Here is an 18288-nt window from a genome sequence, read left to right on the forward strand (position 1 = left end):
GTGATGGACGAGAGCAAAGGCAAAGGGAAGACACCGGATCGGGAATGATGGGGAAATGGCGAAATGGCGAAAGTTAATTGGGAGAATGATGAGCAGGACGACATAAGAAGTGCAAGAACGACCCTGATGTCTCTGCGGGGACTCTAAACGGCGTGGACGGTGGGGTGTACCGCTCAAGACGGCAAGGTAAGTAGGTATGTAAATAACATGTAGTTATCTGCTTGGCTGACGAATCGGATAAAGAGAACGCACACTGTTTCGCAAAAATGAATTTATTTAATGCCATACGCCGGGCGTGCCACACCGCGCTGCAGTCAAGCCAGCTATTGGGAATTTCGTAAGTTTCTTCATCAATAACAGCCCATTTACTTAGAATTATGAATAAACAATTTACTTAGAATACTTATGTATGTACCGAAAACCTATCTGTTTCCGGACAAAACAAGAAGAAAGCAAGTGTAATTCACGCTACATATCGGCGGGCATTTTTTAATGTTAAAGTCGATACATTACTAGACAAAGCGTTTTATTTTTTGAAGAAAATATTGTAAACGCAAGTGTACTGCGTCTTGACATATGAGCAATAAAGTCAGTAGAGGCGAATTTTTTGCCGGCAAAGTACGTAGGTTTAGTTAAAAGTTGCTTATTTTCAAGCTATATGCGCTGTTTTCGTATTCGGATTATGCCTTGGTTTGAGTACGATGCCATCGCAGTTAAAAAGATACGCGCACAATTGCTCTGGGGTTATTATTTGAAGTGCTTTAAATTCATTCTTTTTGAGTTTTCTCATCGGATTCAATTCAAATTTTTTTTGTAAATTCAAAAAAGTTTAGCGTGCCAACGACACGTGGTGTTCCCAAGCGGTCCCCCATCTAAGTACTAACCACGCCCAACAACGCTTAACTTCGGTGATCGGACGAGAACCGGTGGACCGTTGTGGTATGGCCGTTGACAAGTAAACATGTTTTGTGGTACGTGAACTACTGCGTAGCAAATCGACCGCCATACATTTCTTATTTACCATTGCGCCATTCTATTTTAGTATTTACGTGAATGCCGTAGATGTCATCAATATAGCATTTCTCGGGGCATCCTGTAAATGTCGAAAAAGAAACTTTATTCATATTCAATAGATTTTGCTATGGTGAAAGAAAAAGGCAGGGCAAGGGGCAAATACACGCAATTGCTTGTTACAAACCAGAAATTGAAAATGTCTAGAAAGCAAAGAAAATTTCACAGTTTTCACTATACACTGCTGTGCTGTGCTGTGCTCCACAAATCGCCACCAGATTTATCAGGAAATAAAGTAAAGAAATTAGAAAATTTATTGAACTCTAACAACTATTGCTTAACGCACGTCTTTACTATTTGCTAAACCATTGCACACTTTCATATTCATCGAAAAATGTTAATTCGATTTAAATTTAAATTTACACATATCACCTAGAATGATTACTATATACGTACATACGTATACGAATGTTATGTATGTAAGATATTTAGGATGATATTGCCGTTTGTTTAACGAAAACATGGGTACTTACTATCTACTACTTACTAAAAATTATGGCAATTTAGTACTTTGAAATGTATGAATCTTGAAAAGAAAAGAAAAATTGGTAGACATAGAAAGGAGTATTGTGATGTTTATTTAGGTCTATAATATTGTAAAGCTAGAAAATGTTTAGCCATTACCTATTGAATATTGCCTATCGCCTTGCACATGTCATCGTCCATGTAGGAATTGCAAGGCAAGCCAAGACAAAAAAATTCTCATCCACTATGCATTTCGATTCTACAAAAATGTTAGTTATTAATCGAAACTGCGAACTGAGAACTGAGAACTGAGAACTGTAAACTGAAAATTGAAATAAACAAAGCATCCATATATACTTATCGTACGTCGTAGCAATTACGATTTATTATTTACAATGGCTACTATGACCACTACCTATGACGGAAAAGCAAAGCCAACGATGATCAGATCAGATTAAGATGTAAGAGTGACGGGTGATGGACGAGAGCAAAGGCAAAGGGAAGACACCGGATCGGGAATGATGGGGAAATGGCGAAATGGCGAAAGTTAATTGGGAGAATGATGAGCAGGACGACATAAGAAGTGCAAGAACGACCCTGATGTCTCGGCGGGGACTCTAAACGGCGTGGACGGTGGGGTGTACCGCTCAAGACGGCAAGGTAAGGTAGGTATGTAAATAACATGTAGTTATCTGCTTGGCTGACGAATCGGATAAAGAGAACGCACACTGTTTCGCAAAATGAATTTATTTAATGCCATACGCCGGGCGTGCCACACCGCGCTGCAGTCAAGCCAGCTATTGGGAATTTCGTAAGTTTCTTCATCAATAACAGCCCATTTACTTAGAATTATGAATAAACAATTTACTTAGAATACTTATGTATGTACCGAAAACCTATCTGTTTCCGGACAAAACAAGAAGAAAGCAAGTGTAATTCACGCTACATATCGGCGGGCATTTTTTAATGTTAAAGTCGATACATTACTAGACAAAGCGTTTTATTTTTTGAAGAAAATATTGTAAACGCAAGTGTACTGCGTCTTGACATATGAGCAATAAAGTCAGTAGAGGCGAATTTTTTGCCGGAAAAGTACGTAGGTTTAGTTAAAAGTTGCTTATTTTCAAGCTATATGCGCTGTTTTCGTATTCGGATTATGCCTTGGTTTGAGTACGATGCCATCGCAGTTAAAAAGATACGCGCACAATTGCTCTGGGGTTATTATTTGAAGTGCTTTAAATTCATTCTTTTTGAGTTTTCTCATCGGATTCAATTCAAATTTTTTTTGTAAATTCAAAAAAGTTTAGCGTGCCAACGACACGTGGTGTTCCCAAGCGGTCCCCCATCTAAGTACTAACCACGCCCAACAACGCTTAACTTCGGTGATCGGACGAGAACCGGTGGACCGTTGTGGTATGGCCGTTGACAAGTAAACATGTTTTGTGGTACGTGAACTACTGCGTAGCAAATCGACCGCCATACATTTCTTATTTACCATTGCGCCATTCTATTTTAGTATTTACGTGAATGCCGTAGATGTCATCAATATAGCATTTCTCGGGGCATCCTGTAAATGTCGAAAAAGAAACTTTATTCATATTCAATAGATTTTGCTATGGTGAAAGAAAAAGGGGCAAGGGGCAAATACACGCAATTGCTTGTTACAAACCAGAAATTGAAAATGTCTAGAAAAGCAAAGAAAATTTCACAGTTTTCACTATACACTGCTGTGCTGTGCTGTGCTCCACAAATCGCCACCAGATTTATCAGGAAATAAAGTAAAGAAATTAGAAAATTTATTGAACTCTAACAACTATTGCTTAACGCACGTCTTTACTATTTGCTAAAGCCATTGCACACTTTCATATTCATCGAAAAATGTTAATTCGATTTAAATTTAAATTTACACATATCACCTAGAATGATTACTATATACGTACATACGTATACGAATGTTATGTATGTAAGATATTTAGGATGATATTGCCGTTTGTTTAACGAAAACATGGGTACTTACTATCTACTACTTACTAAAAATTATGGCAATTTAGTACTTTGAAATGTATGAATCTTGAAAAGAAAAGAAAAATTGGTAGACATAGAAAGAGTATTGTGATGTTTATTTAGGTCTATAATATTGTAAAGCTAGAAAATGTTTAGCCATTACCTATTGAATATTGCCTATCGCCTTGCACATGTCATCGTCCATGTAGGAATTGCAAGGCAAGCCAAGACAAAAAAATTCTCATCCACTATGCATTTCGATTCTACAAAAATGTTAGTTATTAATCGAAACTGCGAACTGAGAACTGAGAACTGAGAACTGTAAACTGAAAATTGAAATAAACACAAAGCATCCATATATACTTATCGTACGTCGTAGCAATTACGATTTATTATTTACAATGGCTACTATGACCACTACCTATGACGGAAAAGCAAAGCCAACGATGATCAGATCAGATTAAGATGTAAAGAGTGACGGGTGATGGACGAGAGCAAAGGCAAAGGGAAGACACCGGATCGGGAATGATGGGGAAATGGCGAAATGGCGAAAGTTAATTGGGAGAATGATGAGCAGGACGACATAAGAAGTGCAAGAACGACCCTGATGTCTCTGCGGGGACTCTAAACGGCGTGGACGTTGGGGTGTACCGCTCAAGACGGCAAGGTAGGTAGGTATGTAAATAACATGTAGTTATCTGCTTGGCTGACGAATCGGATAAAGAGAACGCAGCACTGTTTCGGACAAAATGAATTTATTTAATGCCATACGCCGGGCGTGCCACACCGCGCTGCACTCAAGCCAGCTATTGGGAATTTCGTAAGTTTCTTCATCAATAACAGCCCATTTACTTAGAATTATGAATAAACAATTTACTTAGAATACTTATGTATGTACCGAAAAGCCTATCTGTTTCCGGACAAAACAAGAAGAAAGCAAGTGTAATTCACGCTACATATCGGCGGGCATTTTTTAATGTTAAAGTCGATACATTACTAGACAAAGCGTTTTATTTTTTGAAGAAAATATTGTAAATCGCAAGTGTACCTGCGTCTTGACATATGAGCAATAAAGTCAGTAGAGGCGAATTTTTTGCCGGAAAAGTACGTAGGTTTAGTTAAAAGTTGCTTATTTTCAAGCTATATGCGCTGTTTTCGTATTCGGATTATGCCTTGGTTTGAGTACGATGCCATCGCAGTTAAAAAGATACGCGCACAATTGCTCTGGGGTTATTATTTGAAGTGCTTTAAATTCATTCTTTTTGAGTTTTCTCATCGGATTCAATTCAAATTTTTTTTGTAAATTCAAAAAAGTTTAGCGTGCCAACGACACGTGGTGTTCCCAAGCGGTCCCCCATCTAAGTACTAACCACGCCCAACAACGCTTAACTTCGGTGATCGGACGAGAACCGGTGGACCGTTGTGGTATGGCCGTTGACAAGTAAACATGTTTTGTGGTACGTGAACTACTGCGTAGCAAATCGACCGCCATACATTTCTTATTTACCATTGCGCCATTCTATTTTAGTATTTACGTGAATGCCGTAGATGTCATCAATATAGCATTTCTCGGGGCATCCTGTAAATGTCGAAAAAGAAACTTTATTCATATTCAATAGATTTTGCTATGGTGAAAGAAAAAGGGGCAAGGGGCAAATACACGCAATTGCTTGTTACAAACCAGAAATTGAAAATGTCTAGAAAAGCAAAGAAAATTTCACAGTTTTCACTATACACTGCTGTGCTGTGCTGTGCTCCACAAATCGCCACCAGATTTATCAGGAAATAAAGTAAAGAAATTAGAAAATTTATTGAACTCTAACAACTATTGCTTAACGCACGTCTTTACTATTTGCTAAAGCCATTGCACACTTTCATATTCATCGAAAAATGTTAATTCGATTTAAATTTAAATTTACACATATCACCTAGAATGATTACTATATACGTACATACGTATACGAATGTTATGTATGTAAGATATTTAGGATGATATTGCCGTTTGTTTAACGAAAACATGGGTACTTACTATCTACTACTTACTAAAAATTATGGCAATTTAGTACTTTGAAATGTATGAATCTTGAAAAGAAAAGAAAAATTGGTAGACATAGAAAGGGTATTGTGATGTTTATTTAGGTCTATAATATTGTAAAGCTAGAAAATGTTTAGCCATTACCTATTGAATATTGCCTATCGCCTTGCACATGTCATCGTCCATGTAGGAATTGCAAGGCAAGCCAAGACAAAAAAATTCTCATCCACTATGCATTTCGATTCTACAAAAATGTTAGTTATTAATCGAAACTGCGAACTGAGAACTGAGAACTGAGAACTGTAAACTGAAAATTGAAATAAACACAAAGCATCCATATATACTTATCGTACGTCGTAGCAATTACGATTTATTATTTACAATGGCTACTATGACCACTACCTATGACGGAAAAGCAAAGCCAACGATGATCAGATCAGATTAAGATGTAAGAGTGACGGGTGATGGACGAGAGCAAAGGCAAAGGGAAGACACCGGATCGGGAATGATGGGGAAATGGCGAAATGGCGAAAGTTAATTGGGAGAATGATGAGCAGGACGACATAAGAAGTGCAAGAACGACCCTGATGTCTCTGCGGGGACTCTAAACGGCGTGGACGTTGGGGTGTACCGCTCAAGACGGCAAGGTAGGTAGGTATGTAAATAACATGTAGTTATCTGCTTGGCCTGACGAATCGGATAAAGAGAACGCAGCACTGTTTCGGCAAAAATGAATTTATTTAATGCCATACGCCGGGCGTGCCACACCGCGCTGCAGTCAAGCCAGCTATTGGGAATTTCGTAAGTTTCTTCATCAATAACAGCCCATTTACTTAGAATTATGAATAAACAATTTACTTAGAATACTTATGTATGCACCGAAAGCCTATCTGTTTCCGGACTAAAACAAGAAGAAAGCAAGTGTAATTCACGCTACATATCGGCGGGCATTTTTTAATGTTAAAGTCGATACATTACTAGACAAAGCGTTTTATTTTTTGAAGAAAATATTGTAAATCCAAGTGTACCTGCGTCTTGACATATGAGCAATAAAGTCAGTAGAGGCGAATTTTTTGCCGGCAAAGTACGTAGGTTTAGTTAAAAGTTGCTTATTTTCAAGCTATATGCGCTGTTTTCGTATTCGGATTATGCCTTGGTTTGAGTACGATGCCATCGCAGTTAAAAAGATACGCGCACAATTGCTCTGGGGTTATTATTTGAAGTGCTTTAAATTCATTCTTTTTGAGTTTTCTCATCGGATTCAATTCAAATTTTTTTTGTAAATTCAAAAAAGTTTAGCGTGCCAACGACACGTGGTGTTCCCAAGCGGTCCCCCATCTAAGTACTAACCACGCCCAACAACGCTTAACTTCGGTGATCGGACGAGAACCGGTGGACCGTTGTGGTATGGCCGTTGACAAGTAAACATGTTTTGTGGTACGTGAACTACTGCGTAGCAAATCGACCGCCATACATTTCTTATTTACCATTGCGCCATTCTATTTTAGTATTTACGTGAATGCCGTAGATGTCATCAATATAGCATTTCTCGGGGCATCCTGTAAATGTCGAAAAAGAAACTTATTCATATTCAATAGATTTTGCTATGGTGAAAGAAAAAAGGGGCAAGGGGCAAATACACGCAATTGCTTGTTACAAACCAGAAATTGAAAATGTCTAGAAAAGCAAAGAAAATTTCACAGTTTTCACTATACACTGCTGTGCTGTGCTGTGCTCCACAAATCGCCACCAGATTTATCAGGAAATAAAGTAAAGAAATTAGAAAATTTATTGAACTCTAACAACTATTGCTTAACGCACGTCTTTACTATTTGCTAAAGCATTGCACACTTTCATATTCATCGAAAAATGTTAATTCGATTTAAATTTAAATTTACACATATCACCTAGAATGATTACTATATACGTACATACGTATACGAATGTTATGTATGTAAGATATTTAGGATGATATTGCCGTTTGTTTAACGAAAACATGGGTACTTACTATCTACTACTTACTAAAAATTATGGCAATTTAGTACTTTGAAATGTATGAATCTTGAAAAGAAAAGAAAAATTGGTAGACATAGAAAGGGTATTGTGATGTTTATTTAGGTCTATAATATTGTAAAGCTAGAAAATGTTTAGCCATTACCTATTGAATATTGCCTATCGCCTTGCACATGTCCATCGTCCATGTAGGAATTGCAAGGCAAGCCAAGACAAAAAAATTCTCATCCACTATGCATTTCGATTCTACAAAAATGTTAGTTATTAATCGAAACTGCGAACTTAGAACTGAGAAGTGAGAAGTGAGAACTGAGAACTGAGAACTGAGAACTGAGAACTGAGAACTGAAAACTGAAAACTGAAAACTGAAAACTGAAAACTGAAAATTGAAATAAACAAAGCATCCATATATACTTATCGTACGTCGTAGCAATTACGATTTATTATTTACAATGGCTACTATGACCACTACCTATGACGGAAAAGCAAAGCCAACGATGATCAGATCAGATTAAGATGTGAAGAGTGACGGGTGATGGACGAGAGCAAAGGCAAAGGGAAGACACCGGATCGGGAATGATGGGGAAATGGCGAAATGGCGAAAATTAATTGGGAGAATGATGAGCAGGACGACATAAGAAGTGCAAGAACGACCCTGATGTCTCTGCGGGGACTCTAAACGGCGTGGACGTTGGGGTGTACCGCTCAAGACGGCAAGGTAGGTAGGTGGCGTGCCACACCGCGCTGCACTCAAGCCAGCTATTGGGAATTTCATAAGTTTCTTCATCAATAACAGCCCATTTACTTAGAATTATTAATAAACAATTTACTTAGAATACTTATGTATGTACCGAAAACCTATCTGTTTCCGGACAAAACAAGAAGAAAGCAAGTGTAATTCACGCTACATATCGGCGGGCATTTTTTAATGTTAAAATCGATACATTACTAGACAAAGCGTTTTATTTTTTGAAGAAAATATTGTAAATCCAAGTGTACCGCGTCTTGACATATGAGCAATAAAGTCAGTAGAGGCGAATTTTTTGCCGGCAAAGTACGTAGGTTTAGTTAAAAGTTGCTTATTTTCAAGCTATATGCGCTGTTTTCGTATTCGGATTATGCCTTGGTTTGAGTACGATGCCATCGCAGTTAAAAAGATACGCGCACAATTGCTCTGGGGTTATTATTTGAAGTGCTTTAAATTCATTCTTTTTGAGTTTTCTCATCGGATTCAATTCAAATTTTTTTTGTAAATTCAAAAAAGTTTAGCGTGCCAACGACACGTGGTGTTCCCAAGCGGTCCCCCATCTAAGTACTAACCACGCCCAACAACGCTTAACTTCGGTGATCGGACGAGAACCGGTGGACCGTTGTGGTATGGCCGTTGACAAGTAAACATGTTTTGTGGTACGTGAACTACTGCGTAGCAAATCGACCGCCATACATTTCTTATTTACCATTGCGCCATTCTATTTTAGTATTTACGTGAATGCCGTAGATGTCATCAATATAGCATTTCTCGGGGCATCCTGTAAATGTCGAAAAAGAAACTTCATTCATATTCAATAGATTTTGCTATGGTGAAAGAAAAAGGGGCAAGGGGCAAATACACGCAATTGCTTGTTACAAACCAGAAATTGAAAATGTCTAGAAAAGCAAAGAAAATTTCACAGTTTTCACTATACACTGCTGTGCTGTGCTGTGCTCCACAAATCGCCACCAGATTTATCAGGAAATAAAGTAAAGAAATTAGAAAATTTATTGAACTCTAACAACTATTGCTTAACGCACGTCTTTACTATTTGCTAAAGCATTGCACACTTTCATATTCATCGAAAAATGTTAATTCGATTTAAATTTAAATTTACACATATCACCTAGAATGATTACTATATACGTACATACGTATACGAATGTTATGTATGTAAGATATTTAGGATGATATTGCCGTTTGTTTAACGAAAACATGGGTACTTACTATCTACTACTTACTAAAAATTATGGCAATTTAGTACTTTGAAATGTATGAATCTTGAAAAGAAAAGAAAAATTGGTAGACATAGAAAGGGTATTGTGATGTTTATTTAGGTCTATAATATTGTAAAGCTAGAAAATGTTTAGCCATTACCTATTGAATATTGCCTATCGCCTTGCACATGTCCATCGTCCATGTAGGAATTGCAAGGCAAGCCAAGACAAAAAAATTCTCATCCACTATGCATTTCGATTCTACAAAAATGTTAGTTATTAATCGAAACTGCGAACTTAGAACTGAGAAGTGAGAAGTGAGAACTGAGAACTGAGAACTGAGAACTGAGAACTGAGAACTGAAAACTGAAAACTGAAAACTGAAAACTGAAAACTGAAAATTGAAATAAACAAAGCATCCATATATACTTATCGTACGTCGTAGCAATTACGATTTATTATTTACAATGGCTACTATGACCACTACCTATGACGGAAAAGCAAAGCCAACGATGATCAGATCAGATTAAGATGTGAAGAGTGACGGGTGATGGACGAGAGCAAAGGCAAAGGGAAGACACCGGATCGGGAATGATGGGGAAATGGCGAAATGGCGAAAATTAATTGGGAGAATGATGAGCAGGACGACATAAGAAGTGCAAGAACGACCCTGATGTCTCTGCGGGGACTCTAAACGGCGTGGACGTTGGGGTGTACCGCTCAAGACGGCAAGGTAGGTAGGTGGCGTGCCACACCGCGCTGCACTCAAGCCAGCTATTGGGAATTTCATAAGTTTCTTCATCAATAACAGCCCATTTACTTAGAATTATTAATAAACAATTTACTTAGAATACTTATGTATGTACCGAAAACCTATCTGTTTCCGGACAAAACAAGAAGAAAGCAAGTGTAATTCACGCTACATATCGGCGGGCATTTTTTAATGTTAAAATCGATACATTACTAGACAAAGCGTTTTATTTTTTGAAGAAAATATTGTAAATCCAAGTGTACCGCGTCTTGACATATGAGCAATAAAGTCAGTAGAGGCGAATTTTTTGCCGGCAAAGTACGTAGGTTTAGTTAAAAGTTGCTTATTTTCAAGCTATATGCGCTGTTTTCGTATTCGGATTATGCCTTGGTTTGAGTACGATGCCATCGCAGTTAAAAAGATACGCGCACAATTGCTCTGGGGTTATTATTTGAAGTGCTTTAAATTCATTCTTTTTGAGTTTTCTCATCGGATTCAATTCAAATTTTTTTTGTAAATTCAAAAAAGTTTAGCGTGCCAACGACACGTGGTGTTCCCAAGCGGTCCCCCATCTAAGTACTAACCACGCCCAACAACGCTTAACTTCGGTGATCGGACGAGAACCGGTGGACCGTTGTGGTATGGCCGTTGACAAGTAAACATGTTTTGTGGTACGTGAACTACTGCGTAGCAAATCGACCGCCATACATTTCTTATTTACCATTGCGCCATTCTATTTTAGTATTTACGTGAATGCCGTAGATGTCATCAATATAGCATTTCTCGGGGCATCCTGTAAATGTCGAAAAAGAAACTTCATTCATATTCAATAGATTTTGCTATGGTGAAAGAAAAAGGGGCAAGGGGCAAATACACGCAATTGCTTGTTACAAACCAGAAATTGAAAATGTCTAGAAAAGCAAAGAAAATTTCACAGTTTTCACTATACACTGCTGTGCTGTGCTGTGCTCCACAAATCGCCACCAGATTTATCAGGAAATAAAGTAAAGAAATTAGAAAATTTATTGAACTCTAACAACTATTGCTTAACGCACGTCTTTACTATTTGCTAAAGCATTGCACACTTTCATATTCATCGAAAAATGTTAATTCGATTTAAATTTAAATTTACACATATCACCTAGAATGATTACTATATACGTACATACGTATACGAATGTTATGTATGTAAGATATTTAGGATGATATTGCCGTTTGTTTAACGAAAACATGGGTACTTACTATCTACTACTTACTAAAAATTATGGCAATTTAGTACTTTGAAATGTATGAATCTTGAAAAGAAAAGAAAAATTGGTAGACATAGAAAGGGTATTGTGATGTTTATTTAGGTCTATAATATTGTAAAGCTAGAAAATGTTTAGCCATTACCTATTGAATATTGCCTATCGCCTTGCACATGTCCATCGTCCATGTAGGAATTGCAAGGCAAGCCAAGACAAAAAAATTCTCATCCACTATGCATTTCGATTCTACAAAAATGTTAGTTATTAATCGAAACTGCGAACTTAGAACTGAGAAGTGAGAAGTGAGAACTGAGAACTGAGAACTGAGAACTGAGAACTGAAAACTGAAAACTGAAAACTGAAAACTGAAAACTGAAAATTGAAATAAACAAAGCATCCATATGTGGTACGTAGATTATAATTAGAGCGACGCTCATTAAGTATGGGGAACCCCCAGACAATCACATCTGGTCATTGCATTAAGTATGGGGAACCCCCAGACAATCACATCTGGTCATTGCATTAAGTATGGGGAACCCCCAGACAATCACATCTGGAAACCATGAGTAAGTGGGTCACGCAAGTACAGCATGTACCTAGCAGTAGATGTGAGCGCGTGGGGGTAATTAGATTTAGGATATAAATAGAATGCATTGTAATAAATCATCAGTAGCTATTCACACCATCATTCTTTTGATACTATCTTCTGGACCCTTAAACCCTATATGGGGGCTCGTCCTAAGGTAGTAAATTAGAAGTTTGATTAATATTCGCGTTGATTGGTGCACAAATCTTCGCGAATACCGTAATCTCTCCTTGGTGGAGCATTTCTCCTAAGTGGAGCCGTCATATCTCCTTAGTGGAGCAATAAATCTCCTTGACGTGGAGACCTCCTTCGTGGAGCAATAAATCTCCTTGACGTGGAGACCTCCTTCGTGGAGCAGCAAGTGAATACTCGCGAGTTTTATAAAAGTTAAATAATAGTGTTCGTTTAATAGCCAATATACGTGAAAATAGATGCGATTATCGTGCTAAAAGTGGTTTCTGTGAGTGCGAAAAAATTAAAAAACACGATTGAAAATCAAAAGAAATCGATAATCGCCCCGTCGCGCTTCCAGCCTCCAAGAAGCACCAAGGCAACAACAATGACACATCAACAGCTTCTTCAGCAGGAACAACAGCGTCGTGAAGAAGCCGAGCGACAAGCTAACGAGCTCTCATCCGCCTTAGCCGAACTTAGACAGCAATTTCAAGCGATGCAGGCAGAACGCAGCAACGAGGCTCAAAGCAATCGAGAATTTTTGGCTCGAGTGCAGCATGAACGCGAATCATGGATAAACGAGCGGCGTCTGCTGTTGGATAAACTCGCGGCAGAGCAGGCTACAGCGGCAGCAGCAGAACGAGCAGCGGCGGCAGCAGCCGCAGCAGCAGCGTCGGCTGTGACAGAGCAGGCGGCGGCAGCAACAGCAGCAGCAGCGACGGCCGGGACAGAGCAAGGGACGGGCGCAGCCTCAACTCCAACACAGGATCAATCGAATTCTATGGTCACAGCTGAAGCTACTCATAGAAATTCTATTGGCATCCTCACGGCGAACAACAATCAGGAAAATCGCCATGATGCCAACGGTTCTGGATTTTCACCGGTCGCAGACAACCAGGCGATGTATTCGCAGCTTAATCGAACACCAACAGGCAGCATATCTGACGCAGGAACAATATTATCCGATTTGCAGCAAGTCCTTAGGCGCGTACCACTGTCAGTCTCTATGGAACAACTGCAGAAATACAGTGCTGATTCTCCAACCCAGTCAGTTCGGGCGTGGATCGTTAGAGTCGACGAAGATGCTACAATTCATGCTTGGTCTCCCGTAGAGAAGTTCATAGCGGCAAAAAGAGCACTAATAGGTACCGCTCGGAAATGGCTCGATGGTCAAAAAGGCATAATATCATGGGAAGAGTTGAAAACACGTATGATAGAATCCTTTGGAAAACGTGTCAAATCTTCAGACATACATGAAGCTCTAAGCAAGCGGAAGAGAAGAAGAGATGAGACTATTTTGGCTTATGTTCAAGAGATGGAACTACTAGCATCTCAGGCTAACTTGGACGAAGACGAGATAAGGCAATACATCGTCAATGGTGTAACGGATGACCAATCTATTAAATTGACACTTATTGGCGCTTCATCTCGCCTGCGATTCATGGAACTACTTGAGTCTCATGAAAAAATGAAAACTCGGGAGTCGGAGGAGCATAATCAACGTCGGCACCACCATAGACAAGGTACAAAGCGTTGTTATAACTGCAACAAGTACGGGCACCTCCGAAAAGACTGTACCGAGGCAACTTTAGAAGCAACCCGACCAGGTCTAGGACAATCAGGAGTCCAGGAACGACCTTCTAATTTCAAGGAGGGCCTAAAGGCCAATTCTCGAAACTTCGTCCAGTACAAAGGAAAAACACAAAACAACTCTGCACTTAAAATCAACCACGTGCAATACAAAAGTGGTAATCGCAGTCGGATTACAGCATACATTGGAGGAATTATCGAGAATTGCCAAGTCGACAGTGGCGCAGATCGCAATGTAATGAGAGAGGATTTTTACAAACGCATCGAAGATCGTTTCCCGTTGAACGGCGAACAAGGAACACTCAGCGGAGCTGGTGGCCTTATTCGGACATTGGGAAGTGTAAGGATACCAACGGTCATCAATGGCACAGAGTACATACTAAAATATACCGTAGTGCCAGAAGAAAATTTACCATCAAGAATCCTCTTAGGTGATCCTATACTCGACGTTGCCAGGGTTTTTCTCAGTAAGGAAGGACCACAAATAGAACCAATCATCGGCAACGACTTACAACTTATTGAGGAAGAGTTAAGCGAAGCTAAAGATGGGATCCGTCAAGCAATTATCAAGGTACCAGAGGCAAGGAGGGAGCAAATTAGGCAGTTATTAGAAAATTATTCTGCAAATATGCCTCCTCAAACCTCGGTTAAAATGTCAATTAGGCTAAAGAACACCCAGCCTATTGCATGTCGACCGAGGCGCCTATCTCCAGCCGATGAAGTCGATGTCAAAAAACAACTTGAGGAATGGACGAAAAAAGGCGTAGTAGTTCCTGGAATTTACGAATATGCGAGTGCTATTGTCGTTGCTCGTCGAAAAGACGGACGCGCTAGGATATGCATCGATTATAAGCCTCTCAACAAAGTCGTCGAACGTGAACAACAACCAATGCGACTTATAGAAGATGCCGTAGACTCAGTTGCGAACTCCGTGGTGCACTCCACGCTGGACCTCCAAGATGGCTTCTTTCATGTAGAAGTATCTGAGGAGAGTCAGGAGTACTTGTCCTTCGTCACTCCATGGGGACAATACATCCCGAAAAGAGCTCCTTTCGGCTTCTGCAATTCACCAGCTGCATTCCAAAGGTTCATACTGAATGTTTTTCAAGAACTCATCAATGAAGGCATAATAGAAATCTACGTGGATGACGCCTTTGTGGAAGCTGAAGACGAGGATCAAGCAGTGGAAAGATTGGCACGTGTGTTAGAGGTAGCGCAAAAGAATGGAATTCAATTCAATTGGAAAAAATCTCAGCTTCTACAGCGGAAAGTAGAGTTTCTCGGATACATAGTAGAGAAAGGAACGATCACGCCAGGACCAGCTAAAATGGAAGCCTTGCTAAACTATCCTCAGCCAAGAACAACCAAACAGTTACAACGCCTGCTCGGGCTTACGGGATATTTTAGAAAATTTGTTAAGGGGTATGCAACCATCGCAAAGCCTCTTAGCAATTTGTTACGCAAGGATGCCACCTTCAAATGGGGACCAGAACAGGAGAAAGCCTTCTTGCAATTGAAGCACGTTCTGACGAGCGAACCCCTCCTCCAACTATACAGGCCAAATCGTGAAACGGAGCTGCATACCGACGCTTCAAAGGATGGCTATGGTGCGATTCTACTCCAGAAGTGTCCTGAGGACAATGCTTTCCATCCAGTCTACTACATGAGTAGAAAAACTACCCCGACGGAACGCAATTACCATAGTTACGAGCTAGAAACCTTAGCAATAGTGAGAGCATTGGAAAAGTTCCGCATAAACCTGCAAGGAATTAAATTCAAGATAGTAACGGACTGTTCCGCTGTACAAATGACACTGAACAATAAGGAGCTGAAAACGAAATTCGCAAGGTGGATCATGTTCCTTGAGCTATTTGATTTTGAGATAGAACATCGATCAGCTCAAAGGATGCAACACGTCGATGCTCTGAGCAGACAGGATTCAATACTTCTCATACATGATCCCCTGTTGGATAGGATCAAACGAGCACAGCAACACAACGAAAAATTGCAATTAATTCGCAAACTTCTTAACGTAGGGCCATACAAAAATTATACCCTGGACAACGACCTGCTATACGAAAAGAAAAGCGAAAAATTGCTGTTAGTTGTGCCAAAAGGAATGCGATATGACATCATTCGGCAAGCTCACGACATCGGTCATTTTGGCACAAAAAAGACAATGGAAAAATTGCAAGAAGAATTCGCATTTGAAAATATGAAAAAGCATGTAGATCATTATATTAACAACTGTGTCACCTGCATTTTAGCTTCAAGAAAGAAAGGCAAACAAGAGGAGCTGCTCAAACCAATCCCTAAGGAAGAGGCTCCCTTTCACACTTGGCACATAGATCATGTAGGTCCACTACCATCCACGAACAAGAACTACAAATACCTATTTGTGATTGTGGATGCATTCACAAAATATACATGGATTTTTGCCACAAAAACCAAAGGAACCAAAGAAGCCCTTGGAAAACTTTCCATATTGCAACAACATTTCTGCACTCCGACACGCATCATCGCCGACAGAGCAAAAGGTTTCGATTCCAAGGATTTCGACGAGTTTTGCAAAGAAAACAAGATTGATCTACATCTTATTACAACCGGAATGTCTCGAGGAAATAGCCAAGTTGAACGCGTTATTCAGGTAGCAAACGCCGTATTCTCCAAAGTTTCTCTCGGCCAACCTAACAAATGGTACAAATTCATAAGGAGAGTTCAACACGCCATAAATGTGACACATCATCGTTCAATAAACGCCACCCCATTTGAGCTTATGTTTGGTGCCAAATTAAGAATGCCTGAAGATATGGAGATCATAAAGTATATAGAAGAGGCCAAACAAGAAAGGTTCATAGATACAAGATCAGAACTCAGAAAAAGGGCAGTAGAGCAAATTAAGAAAACACAGGCTGAAAATAGCAAAAACTTCAACAAAAACCGCCGACCACCTACCAAGTATTCAGTCGGAGACGTCGTAGCCATCAGAAGAACCCAACGAGGACCAGGTCTAAAAATAGCCATCAAGTTCTTAGGACCATACAAAGTGATAAGAGTAAAGGACAGCGATAGGTATGAAGTTGAAAGGATCGGTGAAGTCGAAGGACCAATATTAACAACAACCGGAGCAGACTACATGAAGCCGTGGCGTGGATTTGCTGATGACCTCGAACCCGATGACGACGAAGAAGATGAAGGCGAACACAGTATCCCAGTAGATCGAGAAATCGCGTGAAATAATTAAAATGTCTTTATAATATCCCTATTATACGACATGTTTATAATATGTAACTCTTAATTATTTACTGTAACTTCTATTTTTGCACTTAGTTCTACTACTATATTTATGATATGTAACTTCCTTTGATACTATAATTCTTGTTTTGATTACTGTATTTTATTTATGAGATGTATTCATGTTTTACATATCCTGTATTTTAATCTCTAATTAACATCTTATTAATCTTAATGGATTCACAGAATTATGTGTATACGTATGTAATTGTTGTAATATGTGTCTGTCGTATGATATGAATGTTTATTGTATTACATCACCAGGGACTGGCGATATGTCAGGAATGGCCGTGTGGTACGTAGATTATAATTAGAGCGACGCTCATTAAGTATGGGGAACCCCCAGACAATCACATCTGGTCATTGCATTAAGTATGGGGAACCCCCAGACAATCACATCTGGTCATTGCATTAAGTATGGGGAACCCCCAGACAATCACATCTGGAAACCATGAGTAAGTGGGTCACGCAAGTACAGCATGTACCTAGCAGTAGATGTGAGCGCGTGGGGGTAATTAGATTTAGGATATAAATAGAATGCATTGTAATAAATCATCAGTAGCTATTCACACCATCATTCTTTTGATACTATCTTCTGGACCCTTAAACCCTATACATATATACTTATCGTACGTCGTAGCAATTACGATTTATTATTTACAATGGCTACTATGACCACTACCTATGACGGAAAAGCAAAGCCAACGATGATCAGATCAGATTAAGATGTGAAGAGTGACGGGTGATGGACGAGAGCAAAGGCAAAGGGAAGACACCGGATCGGGAATGATGGGGAAATGGCGAAATGGCGAAAATTAATTGGGAGAATGATGAGCAGGACGACATAAGAAGTGCAAGAACGACCCTGATGTCTCTGCGGGGACTCTAAACGGCGTGGACGTTGGGGTGTACCGCTCAAGACGGCAAGGTAGGTAGGTGGCGTGCCACACCGCGCTGCACTCAAGCCAGCTATTGGGAATTTCATAAGTTTCTTCATCAATAACAGCCCATTTACTTAGAATTATTAATAAACAATTTACTTAGAATACTTATGTATGTACCGAAAACCTATCTGTTTCCGGACAAAAAA

At 39.5% G+C, this 18288-nt stretch overlaps 6 non-coding genes across 6 annotated transcripts; all 6 read right to left on the reverse strand.

Moving 5' to 3' along the window:
- Positions 1–835: 835 nt before the first annotated feature.
- Positions 836–953, reverse strand: LOC119650480. Its single transcript, XR_005249294.1, has one exon. It is a non-coding gene; the product is annotated as a 5S ribosomal RNA (ribosomal RNA).
- A 1892-nt stretch (positions 954–2845) lies between these two features.
- On the reverse strand, positions 2846–2963 carry LOC119650481. The gene has a single exon (XR_005249295.1). It is a non-coding gene; the product is annotated as a 5S ribosomal RNA (ribosomal RNA).
- Positions 2964–4861: 1898 nt separating this feature from the next.
- LOC119650483 lies at positions 4862–4979 on the reverse strand. The gene has a single exon (XR_005249297.1). It is a non-coding gene; the product is annotated as a 5S ribosomal RNA (ribosomal RNA).
- A 1897-nt stretch (positions 4980–6876) lies between these two features.
- On the reverse strand, positions 6877–6994 carry LOC119650484. Its single transcript, XR_005249298.1, has one exon. It is a non-coding gene; the product is annotated as a 5S ribosomal RNA (ribosomal RNA).
- A 1865-nt stretch (positions 6995–8859) lies between these two features.
- Positions 8860–8977, reverse strand: LOC119650485. Its single transcript, XR_005249299.1, has one exon. It is a non-coding gene; the product is annotated as a 5S ribosomal RNA (ribosomal RNA).
- Positions 8978–10842: 1865 nt separating this feature from the next.
- LOC119650486 lies at positions 10843–10960 on the reverse strand. Its single transcript, XR_005249300.1, has one exon. It is a non-coding gene; the product is annotated as a 5S ribosomal RNA (ribosomal RNA).
- Between the last annotated feature and the right edge of the window lie 7328 nt (positions 10961–18288).

The sequence above is a fragment of the Hermetia illucens genome, chromosome 2 (genome assembly GCF_905115235.1).
Source record: "Hermetia illucens chromosome 2, iHerIll2.2.curated.20191125, whole genome shotgun sequence".
Lineage (NCBI taxonomy): Eukaryota > Metazoa > Arthropoda > Insecta > Diptera > Stratiomyidae > Hermetia > Hermetia illucens.